Source organism: Tasmannia lanceolata, unplaced genomic scaffold (assembly GCF_043159265.1).
Source record: "Tasmannia lanceolata isolate RefF3 unplaced genomic scaffold, GAP_Taslan_0.1 ptg000002l, whole genome shotgun sequence".
In the NCBI taxonomy this organism is placed as follows: Eukaryota; Viridiplantae; Streptophyta; class Magnoliopsida; order Canellales; family Winteraceae; genus Tasmannia; species Tasmannia lanceolata.
The window spans coordinates 43,482,977-43,503,814 of NW_027518679.1; the positions used below are offsets into that span (position 1 = coordinate 43,482,977).

Below are 20,838 nucleotides of genomic sequence, written 5' to 3' on the forward strand. Positions count from 1 at the left end.
GCGGGATGCAGTATGTTGTTTCTTGGTCTTCCAGGAAACTGGAAAATTGCCAAGCATCATGCAGTAACCAGTGCTTGAGCGACGAGTCATCGGACAACGAGCCCAATCAGAAGCACAAATGCCCTTGAGTTCAAGAGTACTATTAGAAGGTAGGAGAAGACCTTGACCAGGAGACCCTTTTAAATATCGAAGGAAAGGCATTGTGGGGCCAAGATGGGGCTTGCGAGGTTCATGCACGAACTGACTTAGAATATGAACAGAGTAGACGATAACTGGGCGAGTGATGGTAAGATAAATCAATCGACCCACAAGACGTCGATAAATAGTGGGGTCCCGAAGAGGCTCACCATCTTCCGTAGTTAGTTTCAATGTCTGCTCCATCGGAAAATCAACAGGTCGAGCACCAAGGAGACCCATGTCATCAAGTATCTCAAGAGTATAATTGCGTTGAGATATAGCAATACCAGCCTTAGAGCGAGCTACTTCAATTCCCAAGAAATATTTGAGGGGACCTAGGTCCTTCATGTGAAAATGACGGTGGAGGAAAGTTTTGAGGGAAGCAATATCATCATCATTATTTCCAGTGACAATAATGTCATCGACATACACCAAAACAGCCGTGAAAGATGTACCATGGGAACGAGTGAATAAAGAATAATTAGCTTTTGACTGTGTATATCCCGCAGCACGAACAGCTGATGAAAACTTGGAAAACCAATTCCTTGATGCCTGCTTGAGCCCATGAATGGATTTTCGTAGACGGCATACGGGGTGGAAGAGTCATATAGACTTCTTCATCGAGGTCGCCATGTAAAAAGGCATTGTGTATGTCCAATTGATGGAGGGACCAGTAACGGATGGAGGCAATAGCAAGAAGGCATCTGACGGTGATCAACTTTGCAACAGGAGCAAATGTTTCATGAAAATCAAGACCAGCAGTTTGGTTGTAGCCTTTAGCCACGAGATGAGCCTTGTATCTCTCAATGCTCCCATCAGAGCGATGCTTAATGTTGTAAACCCATTTGAAGCCAATGGGGTTTTTATGTGGTGGCAAATGCATAACAATCCAAGTACCATTCTGGTCAAGTGCCTGAAGCTCAATATTCATGGCGTGGCGCCAATTCGGATCCTGCACAGCCTCGGCAAACGAAGTAGGTTCGGAAACAGTAGAAATTGCTGCCACAAAGGCATGATGAGCCGGAGAAAATCGCTCATAAGAAATGAAATGAGATAAAGGAAAGTGAGTACCTTTACTTGAATTTGGCAATGTAGACGAAGAAGATGGGTAAGATGACATGGCAATGGAGCAATAATAATTCCGTAGCCATGTAGATGGTTGTCGAGATCGTTTAGAATTGTGGGTGACTAGCGAAACAGGGGTAGGTTCAAGGGAAGGATCAAGTGGTACCACAGGAGATGGAGATGGAGATGCGGGAATGGTGGGTATGGCATCCATAGTAGTTGTAGGAATAAAATCAAAGTTGGAAGGAGATTGCACAGGAGATGGCTCGGGTGAAGAGAAATCAAGTGCAGGCAAGGGTAATGAGGGTATGATTGGGTTCGAGGGGTTAGAAGTGGATGAGGAAAAAGGAAAAACGTCTTCATGAAAGACAACATCACGGCTTGAGAATATTTCACGTGTATTGAGATCATAAACACGATAGGCTTTTTGACCGTGAGGATACCCAACAAAGATGCACTTCCGTGCACGGCGATCAAATTTATTGCGATGGGGATTCGTATTGGTGGCAAAGCAAAGACAACCAAAAACTCGTAGATGAGAGTACGGTGTCTTCCTAGAGAGAAGAGGTGTAGGTATACAATTAATGAGATAAGTTGCAGTTAATACACACTCACCCCAAAAAGAGACCGGCAATTTAGCTTGAAAACGCAAGGCATGTGCAACTTCAAGAACATGACGGTGTTTGCGTTCAACAACACCGTTTTGTTGTGGTGTGGCAATGCAACTGTGTTGGTGGTAAATTCCATTTTGTTCAAAAAATGATGACATAGAAAGAAATTCAGCCCCATTATCAGATCTTATAGCACGAACTTTGCGATTAAATTAGGTTTGAACAAGAGCAAAAAAAGATTTCATAAGAGATTGTTTTTCAGACTTGAATTTCATGAGGTAAACCCACGTACATCGCGTAAAATCATCTACGATTGTCAAAAAATAATGAACACGAGAATGGGAAGGGGTGGAGTATCCACCCCAAATATCACAATGGATTAGACAAAAAGGTTCAGTGGATGGATGAAATGATGCTCCTTGTAAAAGGCAAATGTGTTTGCTTTGCCAAGGACAGATTTCACAAATACAAGGATCATGAAAAGATATATCAGAAACAGATTTTGATAACTTATGGAGAGTATTAGTTGAGGGGTGACCAAGTCTCTGGTGCCAAAGCTCTGGACGAGCGGAATGAGATGTCGTGAGTGCAATGGGTTTTATAGAGAGATGATAGAGGCCTTCGTCTTCTTTACCCAGTCCAATTGTCGTCTTCGTTGCCAGATCCTGAAAAATACAGAAGTCAGGGAAAAAGGTCACTGAGCAATTTGATACATGACTAGATAGATGGGTCCCACTTAGAGTTGAATAAATTAGGATTTAGCAATATCTAAATTGGCTTTTAATATTAATGTGGCTGCTAGTAATATTTTTAGTACTTATTTATATTTAGTAGGATATGGAGATTTGATATAACTCTTAGTATATTGGCTACTCTTAGAATAAAAAGCTATTATTTAATTAGGAAGTAGATTTGGGTAGGATTCTTATTAAGTAGGAAAGTTGAATAGGATCTATGGCTTATAAAGAAATTGTAATCTTCTATTTCATCAATGAAGAAAGCATCTTAAAAATTGTGTCTTTTGCTGGATCAAGAGGCTGATCTTCCCTCTAAGAAGATCAATCACGTTACGAACCGTTCGGGTTCGTAACAATTGGTATCAGAGCGGTCGATCCTTCGTCATGGCCGCGTCTTTGGAGCTTTGGAAATCCATAGATGAAGATCTGCATGAGATTAAGGCATTGGTTTTGAAGATGATGGAAGGACAACAACAATTAGTATAAGGCTTTAAAAAATCAATATGATGATCGAGAAGCCCTGCACAATGAAAAAGCGACGGTGAAATAGAAAAATAAGGAAAAAGAAGGAAGGAGAAAGAAAACAAATAGAAAAAAAGAAAAATGCAAAAAAGAAGCGTTGTCAATCTCGACAAAGTCATCACCCAAAAATTCGTCAGTCGTCTCAACCCGCACGCCATCAAAAAGATCCTCATCCTGCACGCCATCAGGAAGATCCTCATCCGCGACAATTCGTGCGTCAAAATCTTAATTGTTCCAAACAAGCACGACGATGGAGCTTTGATGAAAAACACAGTCAGATTAATTTGAAAATGGAGCTTCCTTAGCACTTGATGACCAATCGCAAGACGAAGAGAAGAAAGAGAGCTAGAAGGAAAAGAAAAAGAATATGGAAGAATTTTAAACGGTTTTGCGCAAATCTTTCACCAACGAGCCAACGCTTAATTTTCAACCTTGAGGACAAGGTTGATTCCAAGAGGGGTGGAATGATACGGGATGTCAATGCGGTACTCCTAAATCCCGTATAAGATTAAAAAAAAAAAAAAGAAGCCTGGTGAGTTCACAACTTGAGGAAGCCATAGCACGATATTATGCCTCTGCAGATGAGCAGGATGCAGTATGTTGTTTCTTGGTCTTCCAGGAAACTGGAGAATTACCAAGCATCATGCAGTAACCAGTGCTTGAGCGACGAGTCATCGGACAACGAGCCCAATCAGAATCACAAAAGCCCTTGAGTTCAAGAGTACTATTAGAAGATAGGAGAAGACCTTGACCAGGAGACCCTTTTAAATATCGAAGGACAGGCATTGTGGCGTCAAGATGGGGCTTGTGAGGTTCATGCACGAACTGACTTAGAATATGAACAGAGTAGACGATATCTGGGCGAGTGATGGTAAGATATATCAATCGACCCACAAGACGTCGATAAATAGTGGGGTCCCGAAGAGGCTCACCATCTTCCGTAGTTAGTTTCAATGTTTGCTCCATCGGAAAATCAACAGGTCTAGCACCAAGGAGACCCATGTCATCAAGTATTTCAAGAGTATAATTGCGTTGAGATATAGCAATACCAGCCTTAGAGCCAGCTACTTCAATTCCCAAGAAATATTTGAGGGGACCTAGGTCCTTCATGTGAAAATGACAGTGGAGGAAAGTTTTGAGGGAAATATCATCATCATTATTTCCAGTGACAATAATGTCATCGACATGCACCAAAACAGCCGTGAAAGATGTACCATGGGAACGAGTGAATAAAGAATAATCAGCTTTTGACTGTGTATATCCCGCAGTACGAACAGGTGATGAAAACTTGGAAAACCAATTCCTTGATGCCTGCTTGAGCCCATGAATGGATTTTTGTAGACGGCATACAAGCTTCTCCCCCTGTCAAGAGTAACGAGGTGGAAGAGTCATATAGACTTCTTCATCGAGGTCGCCATGTAAAAAGGCATTGTGTACGTCCAATTGATGGAGGGACCAGTAACGGATGAAGGCAATAGCAAGAAGGAATCTGACGGTGACCAACTTTGCAACATGAGCAAATGTTTCATGAAAATCAAGACCAACAGTTTGGTTGTAGCCTTTAGCCACAAGACGAGCCTTGTATCTCTCAATGCTCCCATCAGAGCGATGCTTAATGTTGTAAACCCATTTGCAGCCAATGGGGTTTTTATGTGGTGGCAAATGCATAACAGTCCAAGTACCATTCTGGTCAAGTGCCTGAAGCTCAATATTCATGGTGTGGCGCCAATTCGGATCCTGCACAGCCTCAGCAAACGAAGTAGGTTCAGAAACAGTAGAAATTGCTGCCACAAAGGCATGATGAGCCGGAGAAAAATCGCTCATAAGAAATGAAATGAGATAAAGGAAAGTGAGTACCTTTACTAGAATTTGGCAATGTAGACGAAGAAGATGGGTAAGATGACATGGCAATGGAGCAATAATAATCCCGTAGCCATGTAGATGGTTGTCGAGATCGTTTAGAATTGCGGGTGACTAGTGAAACAGGGGTAGGTTCAAGGGAAGGATCAAGTGGTACCACAGGAGATGGAGATGGAGATGCGGGAATGGTGGGTATGGCATCCATAGTAGTTGTAGGAATAAAATCAAAGTTGGAAGGAGATTGCACAGGAGATGGCTCGGGTGAAGAGAAATCAAGTGCAGGCAAGGGTAATGAGGGTATGGTTGGGTTCGAGGGGTTAGAAGTGGATGAGCAAAAAGGAAAAGCGTCTTCATGAAAGACGACATCACGGCTTGAGAATATTTCACGTGTATTGAGATCATAAACGCGATAGGCTTTTTGACCATGAGGATACCCAACAAAGATGCACTTCCGTGCACGGGGATCAAATTTATTGCGATGGGGATTCGTATTGGTGGCAAAGCAAAGACAACCAAAAACTCGTAGATGAGAGTACGGTGTCTTCCTAGAGAGAAGAGGTGTAGGTATACAATTAATGAGATAAGTTGCAGTTAATACACACTCACCCCAAAAGGAGACCGGCAATTTAGCTTGAAAACGTAAGGCATGTGCAACTTCAAGAACATGACGGTGTTTGCGTTCAACAACACCGTTTTGTTGTGGTGTGGCAACGCAACTGTGTTGGTGGTAAATTCCATTTTGTTCAAAAAATGATGACATAGAAAGAAATTCCGCCCCATTATCAGATCTTATAGCACGAACTTTGTGATTAAATTAGGTTTGAACAAGAGCAAAAAAAGATTTCATAAGAGATTGTGTTTCAGACTTGAATTTCATGAGGTAAACCCACGTACATCGCATAAAATCATCTACGGTTGTTAAAAAAAAATGAGCACGAGAATGGGAAGGGATGGAGTATCCACCCCAAATATCACAATGGATTAGACAAAAAGGTTCAGTGGATGAAATGATGCTCCTTGTAAAAGGCAAACGTGTTTGCTTTGCCAAGGACAGATTTCACAAATACAAGGATCATGAAAAGATATATCAGAAACAGAATTTGATAACTTATGGAGAGTATTAGTTGAGGGGTGACCAAGTCTCTGGTGCCAAAGCTCTGGACGAGCGGAATGAGATGTCGTGAGTGCAATGGGTTTTGTAGAGAGATGATAGAGGCCTTCGTCTTCTTTACCCAGTCCAATCGTCATCTTCGTTGCCAGATCCTGAAAAATACAGAAGTCACGGAAAAAGGTCACTGAACAATTTGATACGTGACTAGATAGATGGGTCCCACTTAGAGTTGAATAAATTAGGATTTAGCAATATCTAAATTGGCTTTTAATATTAATGTGGCTTCTAGTAATATTTTTAGTACTTATTTATATTTAGTAGGATATGGAGATTTGATATAACTCTTAGTATATTGGCTACTCTTAGAATAGAAAGCTATTATTTAATTAGGAAGTATATTTGGGTAGGATTTTTATTAAGTAGGAAAGTTGAATAGGATCTATGGCTTATAAATAAATTGTAATCTTCTATTTCATCAATGAAGAAAGCATCTTAAAAATTGTGTCTTTTGCACAAAGGAGCACCGGTCCTTCCCTCGAAGTGGATCAAGAGGCCGATCTTCACTCTAAGAAGATCAATCACGTTACGAACCGTTCGGGTTCGTAACACAATTGAGAGAACGAGTTATCTTGCTAACAGAGATGACGAGGGAACACATAAAACGTTTTCAAGATGCATAGCAGGATTGAGATCAGTTGATCCAATATGAGATATTGGTGCAAAAGTGCCATTAGGTAATTTAACGGGTTGTACCGAGTTGGTTCTAGAAGAAGACCGTAGTAAATGAGGAGAAGAGACCATGTGGTCACTGGCACCTGTGTCAATAATCCAGGAATGTGGATTCGAAGAAGAAGAACAACAACAAATGGATGTACCTGCTAGGTGTGCCATAGGCAGTGCATTACCATTATGTTGAGATGCACGGTTAGAATCCGAACCCATAACCAAGTAGTGACATTTGATACAATGTTGCAATAGGATTCAAGAAAAAGTATGTGACGGAACTGCATCTGAAACGACCGAAGGCTTGACGGAACTGCGCCAAATATGACGGAACGAGTGACGGAAATGCGTCAAACACGATGGATGGATCGCCGGAGTTCTCAAAAGGGGCGATGGAATGATCGCTGAAATTCTCAAATAAGACAATGGAATGGTCGCCGGAGTTCTCAACAGGACGATGGAATAATCGCCGGACATTTTGAAGAAGAAAAGATTCAAGAGGAGAACATGTTTTTCAGAAAGAGCACCTCTGCTCTGATACCATGTGAAACTTTTTAGGTGAATGATATTGTATTATTCCAACAGAGAATTCAATCGTCAATGTATACAAGCGTGGTATCCATTTCAATGGAATTGCCGATTACATCTAGGTGACTAAGATTTGTTTCTTTTTCTCTATATACATTAAGCAAGCTTTCCTCGTTAACTGTTGTGTCTTTCTAACAAAGACACAACCTTCCTAAGAATAAATATCCTAATATATACAGCAGTGTAATTAGTATCATTGACTATTGTTTCTTTCTAAAAGAAACCACAGACTTCCTAATAGTTTTGGCCAATCTATTGGTGTTCTTTATGTCCCTTTTCAAGATTCCGTCTAAGGTAGCAAATAGAATGGAGAAGCTCCATAGAGATTTCGAGAAATGGAAGAAAGTGTGTAAATCAAAGAAAGAAGGCACGCTTGATATTGGAAAGCTACCATTAAGAAATAAATTACTCTTGGGGAGATGGCTATGGAGGTAAGGAGAATAAAAAGATGCCTTATTGCATAAAATAGTTAGGGAAAATATGGCACTAAATGGAAGGATTTGAAGGAAAAAGTCCTGGGTGCATGGTGGTCAATCTGTACTTCTTGTCCTTTATATGAGTTTATAGTTAAGTATAAGATGGGAAGGGGAAACTAGGTTTTAGGAGGATTTACGGGTAGGAGAGTCATCGTTGTGCCATGAATTACCGGATCTATACTAGTTAGCAAGCCATAAAGTGGTGAGAATTTGTGATTACATCAAGAGAATAGGGATGAGTTCATTGTATGGGTGTGATAAATTCTGAGAAGATTTCTATTAATCTTGGATGATTTACAATGAACCCTATAGGGATTAACATGTCAATGCTCGATTCCAAAAGAAGATGAATGCAAAGTCTCATGTCCAAGCATGGACCCAACCCAAGGAACATTATATAAAGAGGTTGGGAGGAAGAAAAACTCTCCATCACATTTTTCTTCCATGCCCATCCACTCCTCAAAATCAGTTAACTCTCCTTATCTCTCTAGGTGTTGTGGTTTTATCAACCATTTAGGTAGTTTTAATATCACAAACCTCTATCTCAACGGTTGATCTTGTGCAAGACCCCCTTATGGTTCGAATCATTCTTAATATTCTCCCACCTGGCCTGCAAATATCTCTTCTGGCATACTTCAAGGATGGTATGGCTCATATTTGTTGGGTCCCAAAGTAATAATATGTGCCCTAAAACTCTAATCCATAAGATGATCCTAACCATCCGATTTTTTGAGGTTTGAAATGGATGACACATTATATATATAAACCTCCTCAGATCAGAGGGTTATGATCATCCTGAGGAGGAGATTTTGAGTAAAGGGCCTATATTTTCTGCGGCCCAAGGAATGAACGGTTTAGATCACCCAAATATATGTACAGTGTTAATCTATAAATTAATACAGTCTGAGCTCATATTCAGCAAAAATCAGAGTGGCGCAGCGGAAGCGTGGTGGGCCCATAACCCACAGGTCCCAGGATCGAAACCTGGCTCTGATACAGAGAAAAGGCTTTCATTACCACTCGCTTTTTGACCTTTTTTACCCCACCTATCTATAATCAGGCTTCCATACCACTTTACCCTTTTTACCGCACCTATCCATTGGAACAACAGACAATCTCAACCGTTAGATCTTGTTTAGAAAAATAAAAAAATTGTAATTTTTATTTTTAATTCGAAATATTTTTACCCCATCTATCCATTGGAACAACAGACAATCCTAACCGTTAGATCTTGTTTAGAAAAATAAAAAAATTGTAATTTTTATTTATTTTTATTTTTAATTCGAAATATTTTTACCCCACCTATCCATTGGAACAACATACAACCTCAACCGTAGATCTTGTTTAGAAAAATAAAAAAATTGCAAATTTTATTTTTAATTCGAAATAGGTGGCACGCCCTAATCACGACTGGTATTTGGGGTCGATCGTAATTATTCAACCAAATCACATACGTCCATTTTATTAGGCGACCTGATTGGACCATCCCATGGTGGGCCACACCATGAATATAGATGGGGCCCACTTTTCGACCCCACATTAAATAACTCCAGAACATTTTAATCAGAAAATTGTACTAACTATTCAATCAACCGTATCCCTGGACCCACTTTGTGCTATCTCTGTGGTTTTGATCGGGCGGTTAGGATGGCCCAATCAACATAATTTTAGGCCATTGGATATCTATAAAGGGCCCACAAAGTGAATGGTTCGGATAGATCAGAGTCACTCGATTATTCCCTTGAGAGTTTTCCCATGGATCAAAAGCCTCAGATCCTTTAGAAAGAACCTTAAAAGGGCCCTTTTGGATACTGATGGGGTCCGAACTGATGAGGTCCGAACTCAGAACTGATGAGGCCCGAACTCAGCAACCAATTGGCTGTTGACACGTGGCCCTCACAGGGACCGCTGCAAAGCCAACACCTGTCCCTGCTAGGTGTGACACCTGGGCCAATCGGGGACTTCCACCTGCCCCTCCTAGGTATGAGACCTGGTCCATACAGAGGCCACCACCTGTCCTGGACAGGTGGCTCAGAATCACTATAAATAGCCTTCACTTGTGCTAAGGTGAGGGATCTGAAACCAAAAACCCTAAGCTTTCTGCTCTGACATTGCTCTGCACTCCTGCTCATACTGACTTGAGTGTCGAAGCGCCCGTCCGGAGCAACACTCCGGGTTGGTCTTCTGACCCTTTGTCTTCTTGTCTGTGCCCTTGTGCAGCGCAGGACTCCACTAGCCCTTCAGCTGTGGCTTGTCAGATCAGCCCTTCCGGCCCTACCATAACCTGTTACCAATTTTAGACCTAACAGATTTGGCACCATCCGTGGGACCCCGCAACAAAAAGCTGTTCGGAACCTCACTCAAGCAATGGTAGGGAAAAACGGAAAGCATGTGCCAACCTCCCGGACGACCCGGGCTACAGCCCCCCGCGAAGGAAGAAGCGAGCGACTGGCCTCGCAGATAGAGGTCGGGGCGGTAGGGGAGCGAAGTCTGACTCGCTCGGACCGCTCAGACCCTACCCCGACCCCGAGGGAGATGCGGGCCCTTTTCCAAGAAATGACTGCTGTGATTGCGCAGTTCAGGAATCCGGCCACCGCACCCCAGCAGCACCCAGCCGAGGCTTCTCAGCCCACCCAGAGGAGAGGAAGCTCCCGCAGAGAGCACACGCCCCCGCCCCGGGAGCAGACTCGTCACTCCACAAGACGAAATCACCTCTCCCGGGACAAGCATGTGCGCCCCGAGCCTCGCCTACATCACCGGTCACGATCTCCCTCCGTACAAAGGCATGGCAGCAAGAGAGACGCCACGCACGGAGAGGGATCGCGGCATCGGCGAAGGAATCAGGCCAGTCAGTCCGGATCGGCTATGAGTCCGTCAGCAAGAAGAGAGAGGCCCGTCCACCGGGCGGAGGAAAGAGAGGACCCGGTGTTGCGAAGGATCCAGCAGATCGACCACCGGATCGAAGAGCTCGCTCGCTAGAGAGCAGGGCCGGCCTGCCTCCCGGATCTTCACAAGCGCTCAACCATTTTCGGACAGAGTGCTCAGCGCGGAGGCCCCCGCGGGCTGGAAGATGCCGCAGATTTCGCAGTATGACGAGACCACCGACCCCGTGGACCACCTGGAGACTTTCAGGACCACAATGCTCCTCCACGGGGCGTCGGATGGATTCCTTTGCCGGGCATTCCCCACCACGTTGACCGGAGCAGCGCGGGACTGGTACTCGCGGCTTAAACCCAGGTCAGTGGACAATTTTGATGATTTTGGGGATGACCTGGCCCGCCATTTCATGAGCAGCAGAAGACCCAGGAAGACGACCGCTTCGCTGATGGCCCTCAGGCAGGGAGATGATGAGGCCTTGAAAGTGTTCGTTGGTCGCTTTAATAGGGAAGCTCTTCAGGTTCCCAACCTGGATCCCTCCGCGGCCACAAACGCCCTTCTGGCCGGCGCCCGATCAACTGACTTCAGGCGAGCAGTGGCCCGGCGCAACCCGCAATCCCTCGCAGACCTGATGGCCGGGGCGGAGGAGTACATCTCGGTGGAGGAAACTCTCGCCGTCCTGGACTCTGCTAGCAAGAGAAGGCCCGAGGAGAAGAACCCTACCAAGCAGCGTAGGGATGATAAGTCTCAGAAGAAGGAGAGAAGCCCTTCCCGCAGGGAGAGAAGCCCTTCTCGAAAGGGGAGAAGCCCCCACCCGAGAGAGCATTACACGCAGCTGACCGCGTCCAGAGCGCAGATCCTGGCAGCCATTCTGGAAGAGGACTTCATCCGGTGCCCGGAGAGGCAGACCTCGTCGACAAAAAGAAACATGTCCAAGTACTGCAGGTTCCACAAGGACCACGGCCACGACACCAACGCGTGCCTTCATTTGAAGGAAGAGATCGAGCAGTTGATCAGCAGAGGGTACCTCGGAAGGTACTTGAAAAATGATGACAACAAAAAAGAGCGCAAGGACAAGCCGAGGCCCAGAGGCAGAAGCCCCCGGGGCGCTCAACCTCTAGGCGACCGCATTCAAGCTCCGGCCCCGGCCAGCCCCCCTCCTCAGGTACCTCAACCTCAACCTCATGGTGTTATTGGTACCATTTCAGGAGGGCCGACCGCAGGAGGAACCTCTTCATCAGCCCGCAGGACTTATGCCCGGCAGGTCAACGCCGTCCATACCTGCAGCAAGAAGGCCAGGCTAGAGAACGAGATATCCTTTTCAGATGCAGATCTCGACGGCCTGATCCTTCCGCATGATGATGCCCTGGTCATCACCATGCTGGTGGCGAACTGGGAAATGAAGAAGATCTTGGTCGACAACGGGAGCTCCGCAGACATCCTCTATTATCACGCCTTCGAGCGGATGCTGATCGGAACCGACCGTCTGAAGCCGGCCAACTCTGATCTGTTCGGGTTCTCCGGAGAAGTTGTCAAAGTTGAAGGGCAGATCGAGCTTCCAGTTCTTATCGGGGAGCCGCCCTGCCAGTCCGTCGCCATGGTGAACTTCTTGGTGGTAAGGGCCAAGTCGGCCTACAATGGTATCCTGGGTCGCCCCGGCCAGAATCTCCTCCGAGCCGTTCCCTCCGCCTATCATCAGAAGATGAAGTTCAGTACACCAGGGGCCGTAGGGGAGGTCAGAGGGGACCAGCCCAAGTCGAGGCAGTGCTATGCAGCGGCACTGAAAGGGAAGAATGCGTCCGAGTCTCTGCCGATCGAGCTGTTTGATCTAAGGGATGAAGCCCAGATCACAGTAAACGAGCCAGCCGAGGACATTATATCTATCCCGTTGTATAGCGATGACGACCAGAGGGTTGTTCAAATCGGCTCTGCCCTGCCAGAGGCCGCGCAGCAGGATCTTGCTCAGTTCCTCAGAGCCAATGCAGATGTCTTTGCCTGGGCTCCTTCAGACATGCCCGGCATCGACCCTGCAATCAGCACCCATGAGCTCGGGGTTGATCAGACCTGCAAGCCCGTGAAACAGAAGAGGATGCACTTTGCACCGGAGAGGCGAAGGGCCATTAGAGAAGAGGTGGAAAGGCTTCTGAAGGCCGACTTCATCCGCGAGATCCAGTACCCGGACTGGCTCGCGAATGTTGTGATGGTGAAGAAGTCTAATGGGAAGTGGAGGACCTGCATAGATTTTACAGACCTAAATAAGGCCTGCCCGAAGGACAGCTACCCGCTCCCAAAGATCGATCAGCTCATCGACGCTACTGCAGGTCACGAGCTGCTAAGCTTCATGGACGCCTTCTCGGGATACAATCAGATCAGAATGCATGAGTCCGACATTCCGAAAACATCCTTTGTAACCGATCAGGGGACTTATTGCTATCGAGTTATGCCTTTTGGACTGAAGAACGCAGGAGCCACCTACCAGCGGCTCGTCAACAGGCTGTTCAAAGAGCAGATCGGCCGCAATATGGAAGTATATGTGGACGATATGCTGGTCAAGAGCAGAGCTGCCTGCAATCATGTTGCCGACCTCAAAGAAGCGTTTCAAGTCTTGAGGGAGCACAACATGAAGCTCAATCCGACCAAGTGTACGTTCGACGTCGGAGCAGGCAAGTTTCTGGGCTTCATGGTAAGCCAGAGAGGGATAGAGGCAAATCCTAAGAAAATCAAGGCGGTGATGGAGCTGACTCCGCCCAGAACTATCAGAGAAGTACAGCGCCTGACCGGATTAGTAGCTGCCCTGGGGCGGTTCATCTCTAAGTCCGCAGAAAGATGTCTTCCGTTCTTCAACGCAGTCAAGGGTATAAAAACCGCGCCCTGGACTTCGGAGTGCCAAGCGGCATTTGAAGAGCTGAAGCAGTACTTATCCTCTCCACCGTTGCTGTCGAAGCCAGAACCAGGAGAAGAGCTGATTCTGTATCTCTCAGCGGGACCTTTGGCAGTTGCAGCAGTACTGATCAGAGAGGAGTACCACCAGCAAAAGCCGATCTACTATGTCAGTAAGGTCCTCCATGATGCAGAGACAAGATATCAGCGAGTCGAGAAGCTCGTATACGCCCTCGTTATGGCGGCCAGAAAATTAAGGTTGTATTTCCAAGCGCATACGATCAAGGTCCTGACAGGACAGCCCCTCAGGCAGATCCTCCACCGTCCAGACACTTCAGGCCAACTTGTGAAGTGGGCCGTGGAACTCAGCGAGTTTGACATCAAATATCTGCCCAGGCCAGCAATCAAAGCTCAGGTTCTTGCAGACTTCATAGCTGAATGTACCATGCCAGATTCAGACCCCGGGTCAGAAGCAGCGCTTCCTTCAGAAGCAGAACCGGTTATACCCGAGCAGCAGATCGAAGTCGAAGCGGTTCCGCTTCCCGGGCTTGAGAGTGCAGCTCCTCCGACCAGCCCGCTTCCATGTTCTGAAGAGCCGTTCTGGGAGGTATATGTCGACGGTCTTCAAATAAAAGTGGCAGCGGTGCCGGACTAGTTCTCACAGGACCAGATGACTTTGTCCTGAATTATGCCCTGAGGTTTGGATTCCGTGCGTCAAACAATGAGGCAGAGTACGAAGCGCTCATCGCCGGAATGAACCTCGCCATTCAGGCCCGCGCTCAGAGACTGAAGGCGTACTGCGATTCACAGTTAGTCGTATGTCAGATCCAAGGAGTATATGAGGCCCGAGAAGAGCGAATGATAAAATATCTGCAAAGGGTCCGTGGCCTGGCCAGCAAGTTCGGAAGTTTTGAGGTCATCAGAGTCCCCCGAACTGAAAATACAAAGGCTGATGTGCTCTCAAAGCTAGCGGCATCAGGCTACACCGCTCTCAGAGAAATCCGTATGGAGTTCCTAAAGACCTCCAGTATTGATGACCAGCCCGTCGTAGTAATGCAGATCGACGATGAGCCGTGCTGGATGGATGAGATCATCAGATATCTGCGCAGCGGAGAGCTCCCCGGGGAGAAAAAAGAGGCCCGTAAAGTCGTACAGAGGGCAGCAAGGTTTTCACTTGACGGCGAGACTCTGTACAAGAGATCTTACACCCTCCCGTACTTGAAGTGTCTCCGGCCAACCGATGCCCTGTATGCCCTGCGAGAGACCCATGAAGGGATTTGCGGAGAACATCTTGGGGGCAAGGCCCTCGCCATCAAAGCCCTTCTAAGAGGCCTGTACTGGCCTACATTAAGACAAGATGCACTGAGCCTTGTGAAGAAGTGTGAGAAGTGTCAGAAATTTTCTCCCGCCGTTCACCAGCCTGCCGTGCCAATGGCTCCGATCATCAGCCCTCTCCCTTTTGCTATTTGGGGAATGGACATCTTAGGTCCTTTTTCCGCCGGCCTCCGGAGGCCGCGAGTTCGTCGTTGTCGCCATCGACTACTTTACTAAGTGGGTAGAAGCTGAACCTCTGGCCAAGATCACCGAGCAGAACGTCCAGAACTTTTTCTGGAAATCAGTGGTGTGCAGATTCGGGATACCCCGGGTCCTCATAACGGACAATGGCAAACAGTTCGACTCAAGGAACTTCAGAAAGTTTTGTACAGATCTGAAGATTGAGCAAAGGTTCACTTCCGTGGCGCACCCTCAGACCAATGGACAGACCGAAGTGACGAACAGGACTCTGCTGCAGGGGATAAAGAAGAGACTGGATGATAAGGCCGGACGCTGGGCTGACGAGCTGTACCATGTGCTCTGGGCGTATCGGACTACCCCACGCACTGCAACGGGTGAGTCGCCTTTCAATCTCTCCTTCGGAACAGAGGCTGTGATCCCGGTTGACATCGGTATTCCTTCCCCAAGAATTGTTCACTTCAATGAACAGCTTAATGGGGACGGGCTCCATGTCAACCTCGACTTGCTTGAAGAAGTCCGTGAGGAGTCACAGATCAGGGCCGCAGCGTATAAGCAGAAGGTGTCTAGATACCATGATACGAAGATCCGACCAAGGGAGTTCCGCACAGGCGACCTAGTTTTGAGGAAAGCGGCCGTCTCCCAACCAAGAAGGGTGGGCAAACTCTCCCCGACTTGGGAAGGGCCGTACCGAGTCAAAGAGGTCATCCGTCCAGGAAGCTACCGCCTAGAGACACTTGACGAGCAGCTGCTGCCGCACGCCTGGAATTCCAGAAATCTTCGAATATACTATCAATAGCCTTTTATTTTGCCTTAAAAGGCCTGTAAAGAATCTCTGTAATTAAATTTCAAAGAGAAATAAAGTGGAGTTGTCTCTGAACTGTGTCCCTCACTTTTGAGTCACTAGTATATGCCAGCTCCCCCATAAAAAGACTCTAAGTGTTTGCAGACTTAGCTCTCATTGTAAGTGTTTGCAGACTTAGAGAACGGCAGTGGTGCACTCCGGCGCGTCCAATTTGGTGTGAAGATCAGTTCCGACCACATGGACCCGCCCTAGTGGAAACCACCTCAAAGACCTGCCCGGCCTGGCCGCCCAGAGCCTTAGTCGGACAGGATATGGCGCAATCGCTAAACGCCAAAAGACCTGCCCGGCCTGGCCGCCCACAGCCTACGCCGGACAGGATATGGCGCAATCGCTAGACGCCAAAAAGACTAAGTGTTTGCAGACGGCAGTGGTGCACTCCGGCGCTTCCAATTTGGTGTGGAGATCAGTTCCAACCACGGACCCGCCCAAGTGGAAAACCACCTCAAATACTCTAAGTGTTTGCAAACTTGGAGACAGAAGTGGTTCACTCCGGCCAATGACATCTGGTTAACCACTCCGGCTCGGCAGAAAGATAAGGAAGAAGCACAGACGTCATAAATACAAAAAACAAGGCAGCCGTACAGACAGTTAGACAAAATTGAATTTGTATACATATCACAAAAGTGCTCTTTTCGCCGAGCTGGCTTACAAAGAATGAGCCTCGTGGGCCATTACAAAAATTTACAAACAAAAATTAAGGATAGGAGCAAGAGGGCTGCCACTCAGGCCTCCCCGTCGGCCACCTCGTCGGTGACTGCCTCTGTAGTAAGGGATGCAGCCTGGCCGGCCTCGGCGGTTGGAGGGGTGACCTCGGAAGCCAGAACGACTTCCTGTTCTACCTCGATGGGTTGGGAGGAGTCCAGTTCGCCTTCTTCCTCCTCGTCCTCTTCCTCCTCTGGAGGTGCATACGGGACGGCCAGTCCGTCCAGAGAGATGTCGGGGTGAGCCTTCTTAACCTGCTCGGAGCAGAGAAGGAACCCCGCCTTATAGGCTTGGAGGCCCAGGTTGAAGAACTGTGTGTCCTTCCTCTCTTCGGTCTTCTGCACGGCCTCCCGCACTGCCACTTTCACGGCCGCCTCGGTAGCCGCCTTCTCTCTCTGATCGGCTCTCTCCCTCGCAGTTAGGAGATCCTGCACGGCCTGGTTCTTGACCCTCTGCACCTCGTCCTTCAGGCTGTTGCATTCGGCCTCTTTGACCTGGACGGCTTCACTAAGCCCGTCCTTGTCCTTTTGGAGCTCGCCCTTCTCGGACTGTATCTGTGTGAGCGTCTCAGAGAAGAGATAACTCTTCTTCGCCATATCCCTAGAGTACACTTGGAGCTGATAGAGGGCGGAGGCGATCGCCTCTGCACAGGTCTCCGGCGCCTCTTTCTCGACTTCCCGTCGGTCGCGTGGGAGGACGCCCTGGTACATCAATTATGTGGCCACCCGGCTATCCCCTAGGCCGGTGTCCGTTTTCTGCACCGCCCAGTTTGGGCGGAAGACGTTGTCGCCTCTCGCCGCCATGGCGGCAGGGATGCCCAGGACTGGCCCACTGTGTTGGGGCTCTGTCACCCGTGCAGACCCGGAGCTCTGCCCGACGAGATTTGGCCGGCTCGGCTTAACTGCAAGCTTATGTGTCGCCCGGCTGCTTTTGAGAGGCTCAGCCAGTGCGGCCATTGCCGGAGTTGACTCCGGCACCTTTCTTTTCTTGCCTTTGGGTTGGGGCTGCTCATGCGTTGGGGACGCCTGGGAGGTCTGCCTGATTTTGTCCAGCATTGACATCTGCTTCACCATTTCTGAACGTGAAAACAGAACAAAGTTAGAACTATAAAAAAAAAGAAAAAGAAAGGAACAGTTCAAAAAATAAGAGCTGGCCTAAAAAAGTCTACGTACGTGCCGGCGTCGCACGGCTGATACCGAGCTCTACCAGGACGGCCTCCTCGGAGAACTCCGAGCAGTTTATTTGACTGCGCTTCAGCTCTTCTTTGATCAAAACGAAGGTCATGTAGTCATAGCCCTTAAGGGCTGGCTTCCGACTAAGGTTCTTGGTGTCTGGCGTTCTCCACTCCAATGAGAACGGCCAGTGGGAGCCCTGCTCGGTGTCCCTAGCGTAGAAAAACCTGTTCTTCCATGTGTGAATGGAAGTAGGTATGCCAGTGATCATTTTTACTTCGGGCCGTTGGCTGATGTAGATCCAACCGCCGTCCTTGTGCCTCTTCAGGTGCGCACACATCCTGAAGACGGGCAGGGTGGGGTTCCTACGGAGCCGAACTCCCAAAAGGTGCAGGAAGCCGACCAGCATCCTCCAAGAGTTCGGCACGACCTGTGTAACCGCCAGCCCGTAATAATTCAGCACGTCGACAAAAAATGGATGCAAGGGAAGCCTGAGCCCGGCCCGTAAGGCTTCTTCGTATAGGCAGAGATCTGCACTATCGTTGCTGGCCCGGTCCCCTTCAACGGCCGCCCTTAAAAGGTACCGATCAGGGATACAGTATTTGTCCCTGACGGCCTGAAGTTTGCCCGGCCCCGGATGATTCGCCTCGTACAGGGCCCCGATGTTGTACTGTGGGTTGGCCTCCATCCGCGCCTCCGCTATCACCTCGACGGGTGTGCGCGGCAAGCGAGGAACTTCAACGTGTTCTTCGTCGTCGCTGGTTTCTACCCGGTGCGGTCCGTCCCCACGGACCGGGATTGTGTCTAAGTCCACAATCTCTTCCTCTCCGCTCTCCTCGTCTACTACGATTATTATCTCCTCGTCCTCAACACCGGCCTCCGCAGGAGAGGCCGGCCTCGTCCTCTCCGACGCCCCGGACCCAGTACTACTAGTCGAACCGGACTCCTTTGAGCCGGAGTCCGACTCGGAACTAGTGCTAGACATTAAAAGGGAAGAAAAGAAAAGCTAAAAGAAATTACCGAACTGAGGTGCTGACTGAAGATCTCCGGGCTCACTGATCCGAGGCGGGCAGAAATTTGACTAGCCGAGCAGCAGAGAAGGAGAAGAGAATGTGAAAAGTGAAAAATGAGGAGTAAAAACTCCGGTATATATAGGCTTGGAAGAGCGGGAAAAATCCCGCCCTTTTCCCACCAGCCGGAGTGCGCCACGTCACCTACCGCATTAAATGCGCCGCTCGCATTAAATGCACCGTCCGCATTAAATGCGAGGTACAAGTTCCAAAGTGCAAAGTGATGACGCCAGAAGACAAAAGATCTGTCCGGCCTGGCCGTCCAACGCCTTAGCCGAAGCCGGACAGGATATGGCGCAATCGCTACGCGACAAAACACCTGCCCGGCCTAGCCGCCCAGAAGGCTTAGCCGGACAGGATATGACGCGTTCGCTAGAAGACAAAAGATCTGTCCGGCCTGGCCGTCCAACGCCTTAGCCGAAGCCGGACAGGATATGGCGCAATCGTTACGCGACAAAAGACCTGCCCCGCCTAGCCGCCCAGAAGGCTTAGCCGGACAGGATATGACTCGTTCGCTAGAAGACAAAAGATCTGTCCGGCCTGGCCGTCCAACGCCTTAGCCGAAGCCGGACAGGATATGGCGCAATCGCTACGCGACAAAAGACCTGCCCGGCCTAGCCGCCCAGAAGGCTTAGCCGGACAGGATATGACGCGTTCGCTAGAAGACAAAAGATCTGTCCGGCCTGGCCGTCCAACGCCTTAGCCGAAGCCGGACATGATATGGCCCAATCGCTACGCGACAAAAGACCTGCCCGGCCTAGCCGCCCAGAAGGCTTAGCCGGACAGGATATGACGCGTTCGCTAGAAGACAAAAGATCTGTCCGGCCTGGCCGTCCAACGCCTTAGCCGAAGCCGGACAGGATATGGCGCAATCGCTACACGACAAAAGACCTGCCCGGCCTAGCCGCCCAGAAGGCTTAGCCGGACAGGATATGACGCGTTCGCTAGAAGACAAAAGATCTGTCCGGCCTGGCCGTCCAACGCCTTAGCCGAAGCCGGACAGGATATGGCGCAATCGCTACGCGACAAAAGACCTGCCCGGCCTGGTGCCGTCCAGCGCCTTAGCCGGAGCCGGACAGGATACGGCGCACTCACTAGGCGACAAAGGACCTGTCCGGCCTAGCCGCCCCGTCCAGGAAATCTGCCCGGCCACGACGCCCGGGAGGTTTGGCCGGCCAGACTTCTGGTTCAAATTTCGGCCGGACTGGATTGCACAGGGGCTCCTGCCCGGCCGTGCTCCTTCAGGCCAAGTTTCAAGGCCGGACCAGGCCGCCCAGAGGCCCCCGGCCACCGCGGTTTTTCCTGGCCCCTTCTTGAGGCCGGCCTCAGCTGCCCAGAGGCCTTAAGGCCGGCCAGATGCTATTTTAACCCTCTTTTTGCTTCCCCTAGCCGCTGTCACGACTCGGAGAACCAGGGGGCAACTGATGGGGTCCGAACTGATGAGGTCCGAACTCAGCAGTGATGAGGCCCGAACTCAGCAACCAATTGGCTGTTGACACGTGGCCCTCACAGGGACCGCTGCAAAGCCAACACCTGTCCCTGCTAGGTGTGACACCTGGGCCAATCAGGGACTTCCACCTGCCCCTCCTAGGTATGAGACCTGGTCCATACAGAGGCCACCACCTGTCCTGGACAGGTGGCTCAGAACTACCACCTGTCCTGGACAGGTGGCTCAGAATCACTATAAATAGCCTTCACTTGTGCTAAGGTGAGGGATCTGAAACCAAAAACCCTAAGCTTTCTGCTCTGACATTGCTCTGCACTCCTGCTCATACTGACTTGAGTGTCGAAGCGCCCGTCCGGAGCAACACTCCGGGTTGGTCTTCTGACCCTTTGTCTTCTTGTCTGTGCCCTTGTGCAGCGCAGGACTCCACTAGCCCTTCAGCTGTG

General features: G+C 48.7%; 1 non-coding gene across 1 annotated transcript; it reads left to right on the forward strand.

The window, feature by feature from the left end:
- The first annotated feature begins 8,794 nt into the window (after positions 1–8,794).
- TRNAM-CAU (transfer RNA methionine (anticodon CAU)) lies at positions 8,795–8,866 on the forward strand. Its single transcript has one exon. It is a non-coding gene; the product is annotated as a tRNA-Met (tRNA).
- Positions 8,867–20,838: the final 11,972 nt, after the last annotated feature.